This window comes from Ambystoma mexicanum, chromosome 4q (genome assembly GCF_040938575.1).
Source record: "Ambystoma mexicanum isolate Mex_15411 chromosome 4q, UKY_AmexF1_1, whole genome shotgun sequence".
In the NCBI taxonomy this organism is placed as follows: domain Eukaryota; kingdom Metazoa; phylum Chordata; class Amphibia; order Caudata; family Ambystomatidae; genus Ambystoma; species Ambystoma mexicanum.
In genome coordinates, this window is record NC_090928.1 from 979,179,696 (window position 1) to 979,194,949 (window position 15,254).

Here is a 15,254-nt window from a genome sequence, read left to right on the forward strand (position 1 = left end):
AAGTTGCTGTCGGTCGGCTCAAATTGATGTGAGACTATCGACCAGTCACCACCCTCAGACCGACGGACAAACCGAGAGGACCAATCAAACTCTGGAACAGTATTTACGCTGCATGCTGCAACAAACTGAAAAAACTTGGAAAGACATCCTTTGGATAGCCGAATATGCCTACAATAACTCTGTCCATTCGGGAACTGGGAAAACCCCGTTTTTTCTTTTGTACGGCAGTCACCCTCGAACCTCGGAGTTGGATCCCCTCCAAGATCTTGAAACACCAGCAGTAGACTACCTGCCTTCTACAATCACCCAAGCCTTTAAGGAAGCTGTTTCTCACCTTCAAAGGGCTAAAGAACAATACAAGAAAGGAGCAGATCAACATCGGAAGGAAGCCCCTCAATATCAAGTAGGGGATCAAGTCTGGTTATCCACCAAATATCTACCTCTAAAAGGGCCACGCACATTCAACCCAAGATACCTTGGTCCCTATTCCATCACTACCATAGTAAACCCAGTAGCGGTCAAGTTGGACTTGCCCCCGCACATGAAGATACATCCGGTCTTCCACGTCTCTCTATTAAAACCCGTGCAACCTCTAACCCAACTAACTAAATCTCCAAAACCTATCCTAGTTGATGGAGAACTCGAGTTTGAAGTCAAAAGCATTCTGGACTCCAAGATCTCCAAATCTAAACTATTTTACCTAATTGACTGGAAAGGCTACGGCCCCCAAGAGAGATCCTGGGAACCTGCTGAATATGTCCACGCTCCTCGCCTAATCAAAAGATTTCACCGAACATTTCCTGACAAGCCAAAACCCCCGGAGAAGCCCGGTTTGGGAGGGGCCTTGAGGGGGGGTACTGTCATGATCTCTGCTTCCAAAAGGTCAGGGTTTTCCCAACTCCCTTGGAAGCAGATCCATAACCCAGGTTCCGAGTGCCAACCAGTCCCAATTGGGACATTTTGGACCCAGTCCTGGCGCCAGTGGCACCAGGCTCATAAATATGCCCAGTCCCAGCGCTGGAAGCGCCGGGCTCATAATGCTTGGGTGGACTTACCTGCAGCAGACCATGCTGCTTACTTGCCTGCCAGTTGAGCCTCTGATCCTCTTCTGTTTGGAACTACTTTTCCTGTTGGGTGGGGCAGGAGCCACTCCCTAGATTCAGAACACTGGAACTCTTCTGGAAAGCAGGAACTCTTTTCTTACCTAGGCGTGGCTGTGGAAGGAGACACCTAAGCACTACAGGAGGCTATTTAAACCACACCCGATGGATGAATCTTGCTTTGCGTTATTCTGCATCCTCTGCAGCAGAACGCTCATCGTGTCTTCTGCATCTGATCCTGGGCCTAAGGAAAAAGGCTTACCATCCTGAATCCAGTCTTCAGCAACACCTATAAAGACAAGAAAGAACAGGTTAGCATTACGGTCTTCAGTGACAGCTCTTCACTTACCTGGTCCATCGGCTGTCACCAACGCCTCGCGCTGCATTCCGGCATCTGAAAGACAAAGGCTTACCTACTCTTCGTGCGCTCCGGAGGTCTTCACACTGCATTCCGGCATCTGAAAGACAAAAGCTTACCAACTCTTTGCACGCTCCGGAGGCCTTCGGCGCTGCATCCCGCATCTGAAAGACAAAACAAGGTGCGTTTAAAGACATTGGGGAACTTTAATACTCACGTGCCATTACTCCTTTCCACATCTAACCCAGTGGGTATTCCGGCACCCTGCAGCCGCTCCGAACTTGTACCTGCAAAATAAAAAGACAGTTAGAGCGCATCGTGAAGCAGGCAACAAGCGCTTACTTACGTGCTTCAGGCGCTTCTATTCATCACACGGGCTCCATCTTCAACTCACTTCAGCCCGTCATCCGCCATCGCCGGAACCCTGCAAAACAAGAAACATCATTACTAAAGACTTTAAAGACATTAGAATTACTCGAAACTTACCGTTCGTGCAGTAAACGACGGACAGCAGTCCTCTGAAGTCAAGAGGCCTGCTCCCCTTATCCAGTGAAGAAACTGGTTACAGCACCCTGCCCCGAGGCAGATGGAGAGCACGGCGTTCACTTACCTAAGGTGAGAGCGTTAACCTTTGGGGTTCTACAGGAGAAGAGAAAGGGAAGAAGAGAGAGACATTCATTAACCCAGTTCCTTAATCCCATATTTTCTATCTGCAGACATCTTACCCTTCGAGTCAGACATACAGTGCACAGAGGTCCAGCTCAAAGAGCCAGCCGTGTGTTACACATCACCTTTGAAGATAAGGTATACGCCCAGTCAAGACCGGCGCCTCTACGGGAATCAGGTGAGCGTTACACGCGCGCTCGCTCGCGGGCGCCACTTACCTGTCCTGGGGTCCCGGGTCCACGGCCGCAGTGGTCTCCTCCTTCATGGAGGCTGTACCCGCGGTGGCGTCTTTCCTCACGCCGACCCGCCGTCCGGATAGGCTCCGTGGAAGCCGCCATCTTGCGAGGATCTGCGCATGCGCGGATCGTCAGTATTCGACGTCCCGCGCATGCGCAGTGTCGGAACATGCGTTCCGAGCCTCGCTTTGATCCCGGGCCTTAAAAGAGCACCGCATACACAGGGACAACGCGTCTCAACGCGGTTGTTACTGTGTATGCACTGCTGGAGTCCTGGCGCTCATGCCTCAGCCCTCCAGTTCCCTGCCTTGCCTTATCCTGCCTAGCCCTGCCTCTTCTCCTTGTCCTCTTCTTGCTCCTTGGTCCTCCTAACCCTTGCTTCCCTGTTCTGCTGGGATTTTCTCTCTTCTGCTAGGGAAGTGGGATTCCCTGTCTGTCCTGCTTGTCCTTGCAGTCCTTTCTCCTTTGCCTGTCTTGTGCCCTGCCGGTACCTGTGCCTTGCTGCCTTCTTGGATGTTCCTGAGTTCAGCTCCCGCTATCATCGGTGTCTTCATCAAGCCTTCTCAGCCAGTGGAAACACTGTCCCGACGTCACGCAAATACTGAGAAGTGCCACCCGTGGTGTTGGGAGTTGGTCCAGTGCCATCCTGTCATATATCGTCAGGAGGGGATTGGGCTAATTTCTCGCGCTACCCATTCATCGGCAATAGATACACCGACATACTGGCAACCTCAACTTCACGGTCTACAGGAAGAAAAGGTAACCAGCGATCTCGTGAAGACTCGTTTAACACGTACAGAGGTCTGTTCTCACTAGTCAAATTCGCAACGTTGGCGCACTTTCTAAAATTACCCATTGACCGTGTTCCATTCCTCTGTATGCAGAAGGATACTGAATCAGGGCTATGGTTTAACAGAATAAGATGGAGGCGTGGCATCCTTATTGCCTATAGGAGCCATTTTGAAAGGGATTAAAGACTGAAAAGGACGAGACAATCTATCAGAGGGCCTAACAGAAGCAACGTTTGGCTTACTTCTATTTGCAAAAAGCAAGCATCCCAGGGGCATCAAAACATGCTTTTCAAAACTATTCAAATTTGTACCATCAAAGTTCCCTGAGATGCTGTCATTCCATCGGCCAAAGAATAGTGCTCTAAGAGAAGCATAACAAGCAGTTGTCAAAGGTAAAGGATGAATATACCAACCTAGCCCCTTATCCCCATGTTGCGGTAGATGTGAACAGATCCAGCAATTGGTTCTATTTAAAATTGCATGAGTGGCATTCATAATTAACAAAAGAGTATTATTCTGATAGTTCCGTATATGCGAAGAATCTCTAGGCGATAAAGTATGGAATTGCACGGAAGGAGTGGGGATAACAGATACATTTTCAATAGGTAAAAAGTCCTCTAACGGATATGCTTCCTCCAGATACCATAATCCAAAACCAACAGTTACTAAAAATCCAGTTATTATTACAAAAAGGCAACAATACACTTTGGGGGTCCCCTTACATGCTTGATCATTGTCTCTGCTAGTCACATTTTTATCTAAAAGTTCGGTACGAGCGGTAGTGGGTGCAGGCATTGTAGTCTTCAATTGAAAAAACACCAATTGTTTGTTTGCTGGCGACTCCAGTCGCGCGTCTTCTTAATGTCTTTCCCACTACCCTCAGCCAACAGAATCCTTCCGTACAATCGGGCCAAAAAGACAAGCCCTCAAATGATCTTTCTCAATCGTGCAGTCAGACCGTGATGTACGTCTATTTCCTCAGACGCAAATTATATTTCACAGTTTCTGGTGAGAACAAAGTGTCGTCACTTCCTCCTGGAGGTGGCGAGTGAACGGAAATGGGATCAGAAAAGGATTGATCCGGAGGTTAGACCGTTGGGGAGTGGCGAGACAAGATGGCCGTTTTGTCAGCCTTGCGAATTCTGGAACAGTCTCTGATACTCCCTTGTCGGTTGTTGCTGTTTCAGGCACGTTGGTTGCAGCAGTGGGAAGGGATTCTGTGTCTTCTGTATCGTATGGCACGGGCTGTGGGATCCGTTTGGTGTGCGTCGCATGGATCCAGTTCTTACGACCCGCTACCCGCACAGCAGTCTGAGTGACTAGCAGGACTTGGTAGGGACCCCTCCACCGAGGTGCAAAGCAAGACGACCTCTCAAAAACTTTCGTGAGGATCCAGTCCCCCGGTCGTAGACTGTGACCTACAGGTATCGTACAGGTAATGCCTCTCGCACCTGGTGATAAATTGAAAACAGATTTTTAGTCAAATGGTTACAGTAATCTGAAAGAAGCATATTTTCTGTATCCCGTAATGAACTGCTTTTTGGCAAACCCCAAATATTAGCAGGTCTCCCCATTACCACTTCAAAGGGAGAGAGCCCAGTCTTAGTTTGAGGGGTTGTTCTCATCGACAGTAACATGATCGGTAAGGCGTCCGCCCATTTTAGCTTGGTGCCAGCACATGTTTTAGCGAGTTTGTTCTTTATAATGCTGTTATGCCTTTCCACTAATCCGGCACTTTGGGCATGTCTGGCCGAATGGAACTGTTTATCAATCGGTAATCCTTTGCAAATTTGTAGGATTAAAGTAGCGATAAAGTGTGGCCCATTATCCGACCAGATGACTCTCGGCAGCCCGAACCTAGGAAAAAACTCTTTCAACAGAGTTTTTGCTGTGGTTATGGCCGTTGCATCTCTAACCGGGAAGGCCTCAACCCACTTACTAAAGGCACAAATGACAACCAACATATATTTAAGATTGTTGCAACGTTCCATTTCAATAAAATCAAAGGCAATAACTTCAAACGGAACAGAAGGTGGATCGAAACTTCCTCTAGGAGTCGAGGTACCATTTCCTACATTGTGCTGCAAGCAGACAATGCACCCTTGGACAAAGCGCTGCGCAGTTTTGAAAATCTTGTCATTGGCCCATACACTGTGTAGCATTTTAATCAATTTACGCGCACAAACATGTGTCGGACCATGAGCCATAATAACCATCATTGTAATGTAGGCGTCAGGGAGTAACCATTTTCCTTCAATATTGTCCACCCAACACCCATCATCATCCAGTCTCCCTGCACCCTTGATCCATCTCTTAGTTTCCTCTATGGTAGCATCTGCTTGAATGTCTTTTACAGAATCGATACTTTCACCCAAAGTGCAAATATTTACAGTTTCTCTTACAGCATACATTTCTGAACTGAAATCAGTGGCAGTTTGTTTAGCTATCTGATCAACGAAAGCATTCACTTTTCCTACATCATCTGTAACCTTTTGATGTACTGAACATTTTATAATAGCTAACTGAACAGGGAGTGCGAGTGCTGAAAGTAATCGCACTATTAAAGTGCCATGCTAAATTTTCGTTCCGTGCGAGGTCAAGAAACCTCGTTCTTTCCAAAGTCTACCGAAGTTTTGAACCACCCCAAAAGCATACTGACTATCGGTATATATATTTACTGTAAGCCCTTCAGAAAGTTCACAAGCTCGAGTTAATGCTATAATTTCTGCGGCCTGCGCGGAATTATGCATAATTCTTTTGGTTTCCACAATCGTGCTTAAAGTAGTGACGGCATAAGCAGCCGTGGATGTACCGTTCGGAAGTTTAAAACAAGAGCCATCACAAAATAGCTCTCCTTGTGGGCTATTCAAAGGCGTGTCTTTCAGATCGATTCTGCCTTTAGTCTCTTGTTCTGTCACATAAAGGCAATCGTGTGATATTTCGTTACCATCAAAAGTATCTTGCGGGACAGGTAAAAGTTCAGCCGGATTTAATACACAACACCTCTGAATTTGTATGTGGGGGGCAAACAAGATTAGTTCATATCTTGTCAATCGTGCGGAAGTGAGGTGTTGTGTTTGAGTTCTATTCAATAAAATATCTACAGAGTGAGGTACCATTAGGGTTAAAGCATGACCCAGGACCATTCCCTCACTCTGTTTTACAGACGCAGCAGCAGCAGCAACAGCTCTCAAACATCTCAGCAAATCACATGCAACAGGATCAAGGGCGGATGAGAAATAGCCGCATGGCCTATTCTTCCCTCCATGTTCCTGCGTTAACACAGCCAAAGCACATCTATCACGTTGATGCACATACAACACAAAGGCCTTGTCATAATTCGGAGTTCCTAAAACCGGTGCTGAACACAGCGCGGATTTGAGCAAATCAAATGCTGTCTGGTGTTCCAAAGTCCGTGGCAATGGCAAAGAAATGCCCTTCTTTGTCAAAGCCAGCATGTGTTTAATCGTTAACGAAAAGTTAGTGATCCACAATCTACAATAAGAAGCCATACCTATCAGGGCTCTAACTTCCTTCTGCGTATTTGGGAGAGACATGCCAGAAATAGTCTTTATTCGTTCAGGTGTCAACCGTCTTCCCTCCTTTGACAGGAGATAGCCTAAATAGGCGACCTCCTGACAACAATATTGGAATTTTTTAAGTGAAACTTTGTGGCCATGTTTCGCTAGATGACAAAGCAACAACGTGGTGCCTTCTTTACAGGCGCTCTCAGAATCAGCAGCCAAGAGGAGATCATCTACATACTGTAGTAACGTGCAAGTAATAGGCAACTCAAGAGTATCGAGCTGCTCTTTCAATGCCCTACTATAAATACTTGGACTCTCAGTGTACCCTTGTGGTGCACGAGTGAATGTGAATGAGCGTCCACCTAGGGTAAACGCGAACAAGTACCTGCTATCCTTGTGTATAGGAATACATTTTAAGATCAACAACGCTAAAGTGAGTGGCAGAAGCCGGAATCATGGTTAGTATTGTTGTAACATCAGGTACAATAGGAAACTGAGGAGCCACAATTTTGTTAATAGCACGTAAATCAATTATAAAATGAAAGGGAATCGCATTATCACCTTTTTTGTATACTGGCAAAATGGGGCTGTTAGATAGGCTACCTGCAATTTCCTCAATTACTCCACGATGTACAAAATCAGAAACTATACATTTCAAAGCCTGCTCGCCTTCAACTGAGATCTTACATTGCGGGATGCGAGGCAATTTTACTTCATTTTTCAGAATAATTTTAACAAGTTCAATTTGAAGAATGCCCACATCATTATCATCAATTGCCCATAAGCATTCTGGAACATTACTGAATTCTGGCGGTAAGGGTCGAGTCAAAAACTGAGAGGCGAGTGATTGCTGAGGTGAAATTGTTAACCGAACTCCGTCCGGAGAACAATGTATTACTGCATGCAATGCCTTCAACAAATTTAACCCCAGTAAGTTCTCCCCACAGTTTGTGGTAAGTAGAAATGGACACTGTTCCGTGAAGGGACCCAGTGTTATCGGTACCGGCAAAGAGACCGGACAAACTACAGGTGTGCCTGAAAACCCTACGGAAACGTTGGACTGCCCTGACAGGGGAATATTTGGAACCCGTGAATGATCAATGAAACATTTATGTGCTCCTGTATCTACTAAAAATAGATGCTTCCTATTTCCCACCTCCATCTCAACGTAGGGGCCTTTCTGATGAACGGGAATAGGCGTTGGTTCCAAATCCTGCTTCGGGCAATCCTAGCGAAAAAGAATATTATCAAAAGGAAGCTCTTCAGAGAGGTACGCGGCAGAAGGGTGATCAAAAATGTTTCTATTATCCACATTCGAAACTTGCTTATCTTGTGAAGGAGGTTGCTGTGATTCTGGTGCAAACTGACCTCTGCCAGGGCCCCCTGCACCTGGGCGACCTCTGGATCGTCTGCCCATGTTCCCAAATGACCTTTGCTGGAAGGTCGGACATTGTGCGCGCCAGTGGCCTACCTGTCGACAATAGGCACACTGGTTAATGGTTACCGCAGCCAAGGGCGCACTTCCCTGTGGAATGTACTGACCTCTAAATTGATTACCCCCTCTAGGGCTTCTAACAATCTGTTGTAATAAGACTTTTATTTTCAGGTCACCCTTTTTTTTCTCAAGTTTTTCCTTTTCAGTATTTACACGATTTTCATAGTACTGAGCCATATGCAGTACTTCTGATTGAGACTTCGCCTGCCAAGCGCTTTCGGAAGACATAATCTGTAACTGGATGTCAGGCAGCAATCCACGTACAAATTTGTCGATAAACAGCCTTTTCCCTGATTCTGTGCCTAAGTCTTGTCCACTGAAATCTGAAAATACCTGCTTGCACCGATTGAAGAAATCTGTAGCACCCTCAGATTTTCCTTGGACACAGGCCGTAAGCTTGTCCCAAATGATTCTTTTTTCGGGAACTATAGTTTTCAATTTTACAATAATTCTATCAGGCAAGGTTAATATCACTTGAGGCGGTCGTTCGCCAGCTGGTCTTTCTCTATCTAGCCTAACCATGTTATCCCATGTATCTCCCAACCCAGGTATATCATCTATAGTCCTAATCTGTTTCCACAAATCGACTGGCAGGAGTACGGGAAATAATAAATCAATATCACTTAAGGTGAATACCGACGACTGTAAGACCGACTCTATTTCTTTATAGAACCTGGTCGGATTCTTTCTTACATCGGGAATAGATTGCTTTATGGTGTTCACTTCCTGTCTTGAAAACGGGACGTGAACAAACTGCGATACGTAATGTGCAGTAATTTCTCCCGCAAGTATTCCTCGTCCAGCATCGGCCGCAATCTCAACTTTCGGGACAAATGTCGGAGGCACCTCTCTCATAGGCAACTGAGAAGTAGGCAGCTCCGAACGCTTACTAAGCAACAGAGCCAAATCAAGCGCTAAGGCAGTCGAAGAAGTATCAATCGAAAAAGCTCTCTTATAAACACTCAACAATTCTGCGGGACAATAAATCTTTTTCTTTACACACTCATTCTGTAGGTACTCTACCATCACCTCTATCACTTTCTTTTGCATTTCCAACGTATACTGACTATATGTGTCATATACTTCATCTGGAGTTATCAACATATCCGAAATCCATCTTATCGCATCCTTTATACAAATTCGCGCTTCCTCACCCTTTAATTCACGGCGAGGAGAAAAACGTTTCTGTAAGTACATAATACCTAAACTACCACCATCTACTTCCTCATTCTGTAACCCTTCCAACTCCTTCCTATACTCAAAAATCCTCTCAACATGCTCATATACCTTCTCCGCAATATCTCTGGACAACGCTAAGGCGTTCAAATCCCATAACCCTTGTGGGAAATCTACATCGTTTAATCTATTCCACATTATACTCAAATGAGTCCCTACTCCTTCAATAAAAACATTTTTCTCAGGAATACCTTTTAAATTTTCGAGTGTGGAAAAAACATCAGCTTGTTCACCCTTCTCCATGCAATGTTTAGCCCAATCAATCAATTCATTCTTTTTGTCTGGGGACACAGTATTACGAGTCACAACCCTTGGTCTCTCTCCCTGGTCTACTACAAGCGATGCAGAATCACTTGGAAGAGGAAGAGTAGGCACATTCTGAATATCAATAGGTGGAGGCAAGGGGGCGGGCAAAGGAGCGACAGCTGGAAGAACAGGAAGAACAGCAGGGAGGACCGGAGGAACTATAGGAGGGGGAATAACAACGGGAAGGGGCAAAGCACCAGGGGGAGGGACGTACAGAGGTGGCGCGGAGGCACCGGGCCTTCGTTCATGCAAATGTTTATTAATCAATTCATCTGACGTATGAAAATCTTTTGAAGGGTAGATTTTCTGAATGCCTAATTGAAACGCCCTGTCCATGTTCCTAACTGACTCCAATTGTTTATTTTGATCATAAAACCGTGCCTTTTCGACACTTGTCATATGTCTACGCATATGTTTCTCTCTACTCTTTTGTTGCTGCAAAGCTTCTGTTTTCCAACTGTGCAATGCGTCAAATGCTGCAGGTCTAGCCTTTTTCTTTACTAATACAGACTCTAGATATTCTATACGAGGGATTTCAAAACTACCATTGGTTGGCCACCGAAGGTTAGAATTATGTCTGGTCTGTCTGTGCCAAATGTCATTAAATGCTATACTACCAAAGCCTTTCTTACAGTACATAGTACGTGCCGGCGACCCCTCCTGTGGTGCGGGACGGCTATCTTCCAAAGATTGTCTGTCGCTGCGGAATAATGCCCTAAAGCAGGCAGACAATTTCCCAGGCATATCAAAAAGTTCTGGTGTTACCTGGTCAAGTAATTGTGCTCGCGAGTACAATGCGCCAAATTAAAATTGTCAGGATTAAATTAAGAATCGGGACACGATTCACCTGACCAAAGGACTGGGAGGCTCGATCGGGTTACTAAGGACAATGCTAAGGTCCCACGTGTCTGGTGATTTTCGGCAAATTTACCCACCTCGATATATGGACCCTCGTCAAGACGTCGTCTCGGGCTGCAGCTCACCGTTCATGGATCGGATCGTGCAGTTTTGTCGAGGAATTCGCTTCTCATCTAGAGTGGCCATTTCTGTTGGCACCATCCGATCCCGGTCCGATAGCGAGCCAACCTTCAACGAGACAAAGTCGATCTTGAGGGTCCCTATTCGGGCGCCATCTGTGGAATCAGAAAAATACAATATTAAGGCTTTTACACCATGAAAAGGAAAATACACCGACACAGGCTTGTAAAGATTCCCAGAATCTTTATTACAAAACTGAACAGTATCGAACAAAGTACACAAATAACTATTTGGCTGTCAATACATCACAGAGACCACCAGCAGGGTTCAATGTGAGCAGTGAGCAGGATTTGCTAGCTGGACATCAGCGTATTTATACAGTTTGTTATAATGATGTCCAGCCTCTTACAAGTTAATTATATACTGGGCTAGGGTCGTGCCAGGTTTGTTTCCTAATTTACATATCTCGTGCATGCGGTTTACTTTTCAACATATTTACTAACACACACTATTATTCTTTAGTTTAACGTTTACACTCTTTACAGATCGTTTTAACACAGATCAAACAAATATTTAGCATGTCGTATTTGGATAGCGTTATTGTTCTTGTGTACTTGTAGGTTAACATCTCTGATTCAAGTAATCCCCTGATCCCGAGGTCAACGAAGGACAAGGTCTACATGACCCTAACATGTAGCCTGAAGGCAGGTTGGACATTAACTCCCCTACAGAGGTTGGAGAGGTTAAAGCAAGAACAAGAGCACACAAGACGGCCATTTTAGACTGCAGGGTGACTTTGCACGAATAACTAAAATGGCGGCTTTAACCTAAAATGGACGCTTGATTTACTTAAGGTCACGACCTTGTAATACGGATTTCCTTGCAAAGCGACTGGGCATAGGCCAACATATACAATGAGGACGAAACAAAATTATATCAGTTCTAACACCGCGAGCGGTCTAGCATGCTAACAACGGGCCCGTTATTAACGGGCCCGTTGTTAGCATGCTCCCCATTCCGATTGAGCCCTATGGGGGCTCAAATGGGAATGGGGATGGGTTCCTGGTTTGGGGAAATACCGGGCCCTCCAAGGTCGGAATGGCCCGGTATTTCCCCATTCCAGGAACCCGGACCCGGTACCCAAAAATAGGGGGGTAGCCATGCCGCAAATAGCGGCATGGCTACCTCCAAGGTCGTAATGACCTCCTATGAACGCAAGGGCTACTTTTCTCCACAAACCCACCCCTTTCCAGTTACTGCCTCAGCGTAACAAAGGACACGGCAGAATGGGTGGAAGATTTCAATAATTTCATATGTTCCGTTGGGGAAGAGAAGTCTATGGCTATATATGACATTTTCACATATTTAGCGTGTAAAGAGATCAAATGTATAATCAAGACCATTCTGCAAGAGGAAAGAACGTCATATGACAGTGTTGTAGATGCTTTAAACAAGAAACTAAATATCCAGCCCAACAGAGACTACGAGAAGTATGTGTTTAACCAGTGCTCGCAATTCCCCCATACATCTGTTGACGAATTCATCACCAGGCTACGGCAGAAATGAATACACTGTCAGTTTGCAGAATTCTCGGATGACTAAGTTATTAGACTGAGTGATTGAAGGGTGCACATCATCTACATTTCGGAAACCAGCTATTGAAGAAGCCATTGGCCATTGATGAAGTCATTGAGCTGGCCTGGGTATATGAGATGGTCGATGTACAGACTGCACCCATTGAAACACCTAGGAAGAAGAGGAGAAAAATGAAATGGTGGCAGCATTCACAACATCGAGTGAGCAGGACATTCGGGCCACGGGTGGACCAGCGACAGTGAGGGGGTCTGCCCTGAATCCATAACAACAGAACAGGCATGTGACAAGGCTGCAAAGGATGTGTTTCAGGTGCGGGCTTGCATTTCCACACACTGGTACATGCCCGCAATCAATCAGACATGTTCGAATTGCGCTAGAGAGGGACGTTTTCACACAGTATGTCGTGAAGGAAGGCCTTTTCCAAAAGCGAGACCACCACAACCGACCGTGTGGAGACCATCACTGAGGGCTTCCCAACGGACCTCATGCAGGACACAATGTCCATACTCGCAGATGCCACGTAGAGTGATCAGAGTGATGGAACGAGGTCCAGACTATGGAGTAGTATAGTATGAGGAGACTATGGAGTCGACTCATATGAGGAACTGCTGCCAACCCACATATGTTCATCCATATGAAATTGAACACAAATACTACCCAGAGTTTGCGGAAACACAACAAGAGTTTTACCCAGACTACACAGACGAATATGTCAACCTCATGCAGGTGCACCAGGAAGCCCCGAAAGAGATGATTGACATGGGGCCCACCACAGAGTGTTTCCTCATTGACACTGGGGCAATGGTTAACATCATGGAGGAATTCCTTCAAATGGTTCACAGGAAGACGCTGCCAAAGTCAACTGCAGAATTTGGACAGTTTCAGAGGACACTGATGCACCGAGGACGTTCGACTAATGCCACAATACATGTACTAAGAAGCCCTGCAGATGGAAAGTGTCTGCTCAGGTACAAAACAGCAAAGGCACTAGGACTCATTGATATTAACTGCCAAGACACGGAAGTGGTGAGGTGCAGCCCTGGGCCCCAACTGATGACATACATTGTTGCTAGAATAGCACACACACCCATTTCTAAAGACCACATAAGGGACATTCCGGGCCCTCTTCAAGGGAATGGAGAAACCAAAAGGAGACTTCATCAAACTTCACATTGACTAAAACATATGCCCAGTACCACAAACCCCCAGAGGGTTGGATTTCCCCCTCTACAGGCGGTGTCCCATGAGCTACAGCAGCTTCTACAAAACAAGATCATTGAGAAGGTGGTGGAACCCACACCATGGATTTCACCTATGGTGGTGGTTCCCAAGGAAGGGGGGCGCATCAGGTTATGCATCGACATGAGGGTAGCTAACACAGCTATCCAAAGAGAATGCCACCCTGGACCAAAAATAGAGGACATGATTGTGCATCTCAATAGGGCCACAAGATTTTCCAAGCTTGATCTAAATCAAGGATATCAAGGATATCACCAGCTGGTACTGCATCCTTCATCCAGAGCAATCACTACATTTGCAACACATGATGGACTCTTCAGGTATAAATGTCTCAATTTGGGAATCTCTTCAGCGGCAGAGGCAGAGATATTTCAAGATGCCATCAGGCAAGTGCTGTTATCAATCAATTAAGACCACCTTTAATTACAGTGATAACATTCTTGTATATGGAGCCTCACAAGAAGAGCATGATCAGGGACTGACAAAGGTATGTGAAGCACTGCAAAAGGTAGACCTTACATATCGTTTTGACAAATGCAACATCAATAAAAAGAAGCTGCGATTTTATGGACATGTTTTCTCAGACGAGGGAATGAAGCCAGACCCAGAGAAAGTATGCACCATAACTGACTTGGTCGCTCCGACTCATGTATAAGAAGTGAGGTCTTTCCTCGGCATGGCATGGTACTGCACCAGGCATCTGCTGGGTTATGCCATGTCAACTGAACCCCTCTGTCGGTTAATGAAGAAGAAAGAGCCGTTCAAATGGTCAGAAGAATGTGGACCAGTGTTTGACCGCATCAGAGCTTAACTGGCTAATGCAAAACTGGTCTATTTTAACCCACTGTGGGACACTGAAATAATAGTTGATGCTAGTCCAGTGGGCCTTGCAGCGATCTTGGCCCAGAGAGACCCAGACGGATCCTCACGGAGTCACATCGTGGGTTCCTCCAGTAGGGTACTTTCCAAAACAGAGGGAGCATACTATCAAGCCCAGAAGGAGAGCTTAGCTGTTGTGAGGGCATGTGAACGTTTCCACCATTTCATCATCAGGAAAAAGTTCACACTTGTGATGGACCACCAGGTGTTGTTGTCTCTTTTGGAAATCCGAGGACAAAAATGCCACCATGCATTGAGAGGTGGGGGATAAGACTCCAGGAGTATGACTACACCATAGTGCATCGGCCAGGGGGTGACGGCTGATTACATTTTGCGTCATCCAGAGATGAGGACCCAGGAGTCAAGAGAAGGGGATGCTGAATATGTCAGATACATCACTGTGAATGCCCTCCCACCGGCCCTCATACTGGAAATATACGCAAAAGCATCTAAGTGTGATCCGTCAATTGCCCTAGCGATCAAACTGACAAAGAACAACAAATGGAGAGACTTTAAAACAAAAATACAAAATCACCTGGAAGTTGACAAGAAAGAAATAGAGACTGGACAAATTTATCACGGAACTAACTGTATCAGACTAGCAGATACTACTAGAGGATGCTCAGTAATAGTCCCCAGATCACTGAGTAGAGAAACAGTTTGCGCTGCCCATGAAAGGCACAGTGGTGTCCAAAACACAAAGAAGCAACTTAGATTACATGCATGGTTCCCCTTTATGGACAATATGGTCAAAAAAATGTTAAAGAACTGCTTGCCCAAGAGGGTATGGCATAAAACAGCCATGGATTTTTATGGACCAATGAGTTTAGGTGACTACCTGCTAGTC